Source organism: Limulus polyphemus, unplaced genomic scaffold (genome assembly GCF_000517525.1).
Source record: "Limulus polyphemus unplaced genomic scaffold, Limulus_polyphemus-2.1.2 Scaffold1590, whole genome shotgun sequence".
Taxonomy (NCBI): Eukaryota; Metazoa; Arthropoda; class Merostomata; order Xiphosura; family Limulidae; genus Limulus; species Limulus polyphemus.
This window is the reverse complement of record NW_013667200.1, coordinates 254,329-262,074: the sequence shown is the minus strand read 5'-3', so window position 1 is coordinate 262,074 and position 7,746 is coordinate 254,329. Positions and strand designations below refer to the sequence as shown.

The following is a 7,746-nucleotide window of genomic DNA, read 5'->3' as shown; positions in this document are numbered from 1 at the left end:
CGATGGGTGGTGATGATTAGCTGCCTTCCCTCTAGTCTTACTCTGCTAAATTAGGGACGGCTAGCGCAGATAGCCCTCGTGTAGCTTTGCGCGAAATTCAAAAAACAAACAAACAAAAAAAACACTCGTGTACTTTATTTTATTTTACAATAGGAAATTGTTGTCCATTTCACTTTTCTCATCATTATTGAATCAATATAATTTGCGTGCAGTGACACTGGAAATTTTTCCGGAAGGTGTTACTACGCCTTTCTTACAAACTTATCACAGTACTAAGGTTGTATTCTCACTGATTTTTATCAAGCATGAATAACATTGTTTACTCATTTCACGTAAAAACCTCAAAGTTTATGTTATTAATTTGAAATATATGAAATACACTGTTTTAATTAAGTTGAAACATTCCCCGTCAGTTGACAGGTATTTTAGTTTGTAATAATATAAATACGAGTTCAAACATACAACAATTATTTTTCGAAAAACGGGTCAAAGCTTAAAGTTACAGATCATATACGCTAAGCAAAATGTTTATTAGAACACGAAAATCTGACAACAGTATATAATGTGTGCCGTTTTTGTAACATTTCACTATGTAACAACATTTTTTAGTTATCTCTGCAGTGAAATAAGACCCAGGAGAGGTTCATGCACGTGACAGGGTCAAATAAAACGCCTCCTGGGAAGAGTTAACATTGTAATAAATTATATTTACATGAAGATGCCATTCAAAACTTGAACAAATGCCGGGCTTCGTAACGGTGTACACCCGTGTCATGTTAAGCGTTAAAAAACAAATTAATCGGCCACTTAGAAGCCAAATGTGCAAATCACAAGTTGAAGTAATCACACTCGTCCAACATAATTCATCTCTTGATAACTTTCCTCCATATAAAATACAGAAATTAATGAAGATGACGTCATTAGTCAGTCTTACTTTTCCGACCATAGCGACATCTTTGATCGGTTAGCTCAGTATTGAGATGTAATTTGGTTTGTGAAATATTTCTGTAAAAGGTCCATAAATTATGGAGCTCTTGTAAACTAGAAACAAAAAAAGAAGAGTTTAATAATTTTCGAAGGCATAAAATATTTAATATTTATGGATGGTTGAGATAGATAATCTCAGTAACAGTGAAGTTTCTTAATAAGCCGCCAAAAAAAAAAGTCACTGGTGTCAAAAAGCTTCATGACAAAAAGTAGATATATCTGTGCATTCAAAGGTTAAAAACCTGTCCCGTGTTTATAACCAAAAATTATTATCTTATGTGTAGTACATATCACTTAACTTGTCAATAATAGACAAGCACGATCTGTTGGTTAGCGTGACTGGCTACGTATTAGAAGATCCAAGGTTCGAGCTACGTTATGCTGCCCAACATTCTCCGCACTCTTAGCTGGGAGGTGGGGCGTTATAACTATGACAGTCAATCCCGCTATTACGTTAATAGTAGCCGTGTAGGCGGCGGGTGTTAATGACTAGTTATTCTCCTTCTGTTCGGCAGTTCTAAATTATGGAGGGATATGCCTAAACTTTGATGTCTCTTTCCCGGCCATTTAGTCCATGCATCGAATGATGTTGAAACCCTAAATACCAAATTTTAAATAATGTCAAGTGGAGACTAGCCTATAAGAGCCTAGTCCTAGTTTTATTATGAACGAAACAAAATGCTTCCTAGAGGGCGTTAGGAATCGAAAACGTAAAAGGGAATCATGATTTTGTTTCTCTCGGTCTAAGAATTTGGAATTTTTATAGTTTTTTCAGTCTGTAAGGCCTTAAATGAATATGTTTCTATGGATCTTTCTTCGATTTAAAATGTCAACCGAAAAACGAACTCCAGTCATAGCTCTGTTTGTATTGATTTATCTTTATTATGTTTATCAGGACCGTTGTCAGTGTCCCTGCAGCCACAGGGGGGGATCCTGGCTTTCGGGACCTTGTATCACGTCAAAGGTTTTGAGTTATTTGGTTTAAGTGTAAACATATCGTGTACTTCAAGTAAAACAGCCGTATCTCTATTAGGCTTAATGCATTGAATTAATAAGAGTACAACAAAAAGTAACCATCAATTTAATTTTATTCAGTTGCTAAATAATATTTTAATAACGAATTTAAGTCTTGTATAATTCACGTATAAGATACGAGATAATTATTTTGTTTAATCTAATTTGTTTTATAATAAGCTCTGACAACCAGCTCGGCCCACATTACATACTTTGAATTTTTATTGCAGGCGCGAGTCAACTACGTCACACGTCGGACAAGAGTTAACACGTTCAAGAGCCATCAAGCTATCAAGAGCAGCTGTCGGTAGTTTTAAGAACAGAATATCCGAGGAAAGGAAGTAAATGTTGTACAAAGTTTCGTTTCCTTTACTAATATCGAGGAGACCAGAGGTTCTGCTTTTACAGGGGTCATTCGTGAAGACCTTAAGAAACATGGAATGCTCTTCGAATATTGCCGAGGTCAGAGGTATGATAACGGCGCCAAGACCAGCGGTCAACACAAGGTGGGTAATCTAGGACGTAACAATTAAACAAATTGGATATTTTAAGTTCCTTGTGGTTGTCATTCCCTGAACATTGTCGTTCGTGAAACTTGTCAAAACCTTTTCCGATTTCGTTTAAAGAATATAGACTATTTTTGCGGCATTAACTGATGGATGGGATATTTTAAAGCCCATCGTTAATATAATTTTCAAACCTCTTTCCGACACTAGATGTCAGTGTAGAATTGAAAGTCTAAAAGCAATAAGGTACTAAATGAAAGGTATTTTGTATCACTAATAAAAAATAAAGGAAACTACACAATGGGCTATCTGTGCTCTGCCCACCACGGGTATCGAAACCAGGATTCTAGCGCTGTAAGTCCTACAAATGATAGTGAAGTCTATTGTAAAGCTGGATCATTATCAGAAGAGCTAGTACATGCAGATTTTTTTTTTTTTATGTTGAGCCCTCCAGTGGCACAGCGGTATGTCTGCGGACTTACAACGCTAGAAACCGTGTTTCGATACCCGTGGTGGGCAGAGCACAGATAGCCGATCGTGTAGCTTTGTGCTTAACAACAAACAAACGCGCAGATGCTGAGCTAAATTATGAAAATCTATATTATTATCATTATCAATTTAGTCAAATACTGCAAATATTCTTCAATATAGAGAAGCGTGAATTGTTCCAAAATTAATGGAAATTCGCGTCAGACGAAAGAAGCGTCTCCTTGGTAGTTCCGTATCTGAAGATGAACCAACAATGGTTCAAATTTCACTTTTTGTTTACATTGTGATGGACTGTTCTTTCTGAATTTGGGAGAAAGATCTGAGTTGATTCGTGATTACACCTACATTGTTAAATTCCTATGTGACTTTCAAACAATTCAAAAATGTATAACACTATTGTACGTATAACACTATCGTGTATGGAATTAGTTGTAGTAGTACCCAGAACCAGCGAAACCAAGTCAGGTGTTGACAAAACTGACTTAGCAATTGACTTCGGAAACCTGGCTACAATTATTCTACGGACACGTGATACTCTTGGAACATTGCACTTTATTTACAACTAAAGGTAAAAAAAAAATGGGGTATCTGTCCTGTACCCACCACGGGTATCGAAACTCGGTTTATAGTGTTATAAATCTTCGGGCTTATTGCTGCGTCACTGGGGAGGGGGCTCAATTGAAGCTATACAAAAAACTATCTTCGCATAGGCATCCCTATAGCTCTGAGCCGATAGACTAAAGAGAAGGCGGCTACTCAATAGCACTCGTGGTCAACTCTTGGGCTATTTTTAGATGATCTAGTAGTAAGATTTGACCATCTCTTCAAAATTAGGGACGGATAGCGGAAAAGAAACAAACAAATGCCGAATAAGTAATATATATATATAATCTAAGACACAACCTCAGAATAGGTGTTAAAATTCTTCTGGCCCAGTTTAGGCTACTTTAATTTGAATTACATTGTAAGAACACTTTCAATTACATTCTATTCAAATTGCTCCACACACACACACACACACACTCACCCCTCCAAAAAAAAATCGCAATTTTCTGATCAGTGAATGAGTTAATAAAGTGGGTTCGTTGTTTAAAACTGAACATTAAGACTTATTTCCTCGTCAGTAGGGAGGCTCGGCGAGTTGTTGTTTGTATATTTTGAATTTTATGCTAAGCTATTCCAGCCGTCCCTAATTTTGAAGTGATATTCTATAGACAAGGTAGCTAGTTAACGTCACCCACCGCCTACTCTTGGCTACTCTTTACTAACGAATAGGGGGTCGACCGTCACATTATAACGCCCTTACACCTGAGAGGGCGAACATGTTCGGTGACGAGATTCGAGCCCGCGACCCTCAAGTTGCAAGTCGAGTGCCCTAACCACCATGCCATGCCAAACTTATAAACTGGTGCTAGAACAACCTTGAAACAAATCGACGATTCTAGGCCAAAGAACCATTCGATTTTTTTATATGTTGACAGTACGTGAGACGTCACAAACACGATCGTATACGGTATAGAGCAAACAGTTCTAACAAAAAAGGCAATAGTTTTGTATGAGCAATATCGGGGAAAGACGTACTATTTTCATCAAATGATGTTGATGAGCGTGTCACATGTGTGATTTAACAATCCGCTCTCTGTTACGCTCATCCTGTTGAAATTTGTGTGTAGATATTTTCACAAAAACATGAAAGTGATCACAAAACGCCATTGAGTTAAACTGTAAATTGAAACCCATGAACAGTTGACACTATACTGTTTCACTACATCGTTGGATTAATGCTTCACCATGTTCGTCTTACGTTCGAGTACCATTTCTAGAACTTTCTGAAAAACAACGTGAGAGCTTATACTTCGAAAGAATTGGTTACCAAGTAACAATATTGATTTAGACTATTAAATTGTTAACTAGGCAAAAGTCTGTAATTAATCTTAGTTTTATCCAATACAAACACCATAGCTCATGATACTGTTAAAATTACAGCTAATCTTTCACATCTCAAATTTTTAAAATTATAACAAAGCTTCTTCATAAATAACATTTGCAGTTTGCATTCCATCTACCAACAAATAAAGATTTTGAGGTAACCCCACCCTTGAATACCCCACCATTTAACACCCGACATCTCACTGACCATGAGAAAAGCATGATTGTTTAAGAAACAATCCAACAACTTTCATACTTTGACCTTGAATCCCTTCAGAATATTCAACATTGTCTAAAGCGTCAACCTGCCAAGATTGTTTGAGATTGACTCAATAGGCTGGAGGTAATTAATCAACAGGCTTTATAAAATAGGAATATATTAAGTTCACATTCCCCTTAGTTCATAGTTTTTACATACAAATTTCAGTTGAGATTGGCCCAGTAGGCTTGGAGAAGTTCGGGTGCAAACAAACACACATTTCATCTTTGTATGTATAGATTTAGGACATAAAGTGTTTTTGCATACTTTTATAACATGCTCTGGATGCTCATTACATATTTGAAACTTATTTTTACAAGTGGTTTAAGATGTATGTAATCTGTCTACGCTTGCTACAACAACAAAAAAATAATGAAACTATATCTGGACGTTTCTTTAAAGATCCACATATAACATAATGTATAAAGCTAGATCTGGACGTTTCTTTAAAGATCCCCATATAACAGAATGTATAAAACTAGATCTGGACGTTTCTTTAAAGATCCACATATAACAGAATGTATGAAGCTAGATCTGGATGTTTCTTTAAAGATCCTCATATAACAGAATGTATAAAACTAGATCTGGACGTTTCTTTAAAGATCCACATATAACAGAATGTATGAAGCTAGATCTGATCGTTTCTTTAAAGATCCACATATAACAGAATATATGAAGCTAGATCTGGTCGTTTCTTTAAAGATCCACACATATAACAGAATGTATAAAACTAGATCTGGATGTTCTTTAAAGATCCACATATAACAGAATGAATGAAGCTAGATCTGGTCGTTTCTTTAAAGATCCACATATAACAGAATGTATGAAGCAAGATCTGGTCGTTTCTTTAAAGATCCACATATAACAGAATGTATGAAGCTAGATCTGGTTGTTTCTCTAAAGATCCACATATAACAAAAGTATAAAGCTAGATCTGGACGTTTCTTTAAAGATCCACATATAAAAGAATGCATGAAGCTAGATCTGGACGTTTCTTTAAAGATCCACATATAACAGAATGTATGAAGCTAGATCTGGTTGTTTCTTTAAAGATCCACATATAACAAAAGTATAAAGTTAGATCTGGACGTTTCTTTAAAAATCCACATATAAAAGAACGTATAAAGCTAGATCTGGACGTTTCTTTAAAGATCCACATATAATTTTCTGTTGATGTTGTTTTATATTTTTAACGCAATTAGCTACCTGCGCCCTGTTCGTATAGAGAATGATTTTTGATAGAATTTATACAATTAACTTAGTAGGTAGTAGAAGATTAACACGGTAGTATCTAGTGTGAGAAATTTACTAAAAACGTTGATAAAAATCCAGCTTGCTTTTACAGCTCAAAAAGTACACGAAAATTAAGTCAAAAGAAAACAAAAATGATTTAAAACGTGTGAAACGGTAAGTGCCAGATGGCAGATGTTAAGCCCACAGATAATTTCTATATTGTATTTCATACTTGTGCGATTTTATTAAAAACATTGCTTTTAAAAATGTGCATATATATATATATATCAATACTAAAATCTCGGCCCGGCATGGCCAGGTGGTTAGGTCGCTCGACTCGCAATCTGAGAATCGCGGGTTCGAATCCCCATCCCACCAAACATGCTCGCCCTTTCGGCCTGGGGGCGTTATAATGTGACGGTCAATCCCACTATTTGTTGGTAAAAGAGTTGCCCCAAGAGTTGGCGGTGGGTGTTGATGAATAACTGCCTCCCCTCTAGTCTTACACTGCTCAATCAGGGATGGCTAGCGCAGATAGCCCTCGTGTAGCTTTGCGCGAAATTCAAAACAAACAAACAAACACTACTAAAATCTCATAAATATAACCACGCCATAACCTCATGATGACCTACGGAAGTCGAAACGTTATTGCTTGTTTAATGTTTTTAAATAAAAGTTTTTATTACTAACTGTAGTCGATATGTTGGTAAAAGAGTAGCCCAAGTGTTGGCGGTGGGTGGTGATGACTGGTTGCTTTCCCTCTAGTCATACACTGCTCAATTAGGGACGGCTGGCGCAGATAGCTCTCGTGTAGCTTTGCGCGAAATTCAAAACAAACCAAACAATATACAGATTTACTTCAAGTGGGTTTCTCGTCCTTATGAATAACCATGGTCTCGAGGTAATCGGTAGCAACCATTCTTGTTTGGAAGTCACCCTTCTATCTTTTATTTGAATTTCCTCTCAAGTCAAAATGTAAAACAAAATATTCTAGCTCAGCTAAAGAAATGACAGATAAAATATTTTCTGTTTTATTGTTATAAACATATCTATAATACTAGCATCAATTGAGCTTTATATAATATCGATAAGTATTTGTATTTACGTAAGTCTCACAAGATCTCATTTTTAAGAGCAGGTTGACTTTAAAAGTTTATCTTTCTGTTATGCTGAAAACTGTTCTCTGTGATTCCAATTTGGTAGGAAACGTTGGATATTTATATTTGAATTTAAGTACGAAGAGAGCTATCTGTGCTCTGCCAACCACGGGTATGTGGAAACCCGGGTTTTAGCGTTATAAGTCTGCAGACTTACCGCTATGCCACTGGG

At 36.2% G+C, this 7,746-nt stretch overlaps 1 protein-coding gene across 1 annotated transcript in view; it reads left to right on the top strand.

The window, feature by feature from the left end:
• Window positions 1-2,304: 2,304 nt before the first annotated feature.
• The window catches only part of LOC106464221 (LIM/homeobox protein Lhx2-like), a 128,128-nt gene continuing 122,686 nt past the window's right edge, over window positions 2,305-7,746 (top strand). The window contains exon 1 of the mRNA XM_022391927.1: window positions 2,305-2,507. The gene's annotated coding sequence lies outside the window, so the exon portion shown is untranslated. The remainder of the gene's footprint in view (window positions 2,508-7,746) is intronic.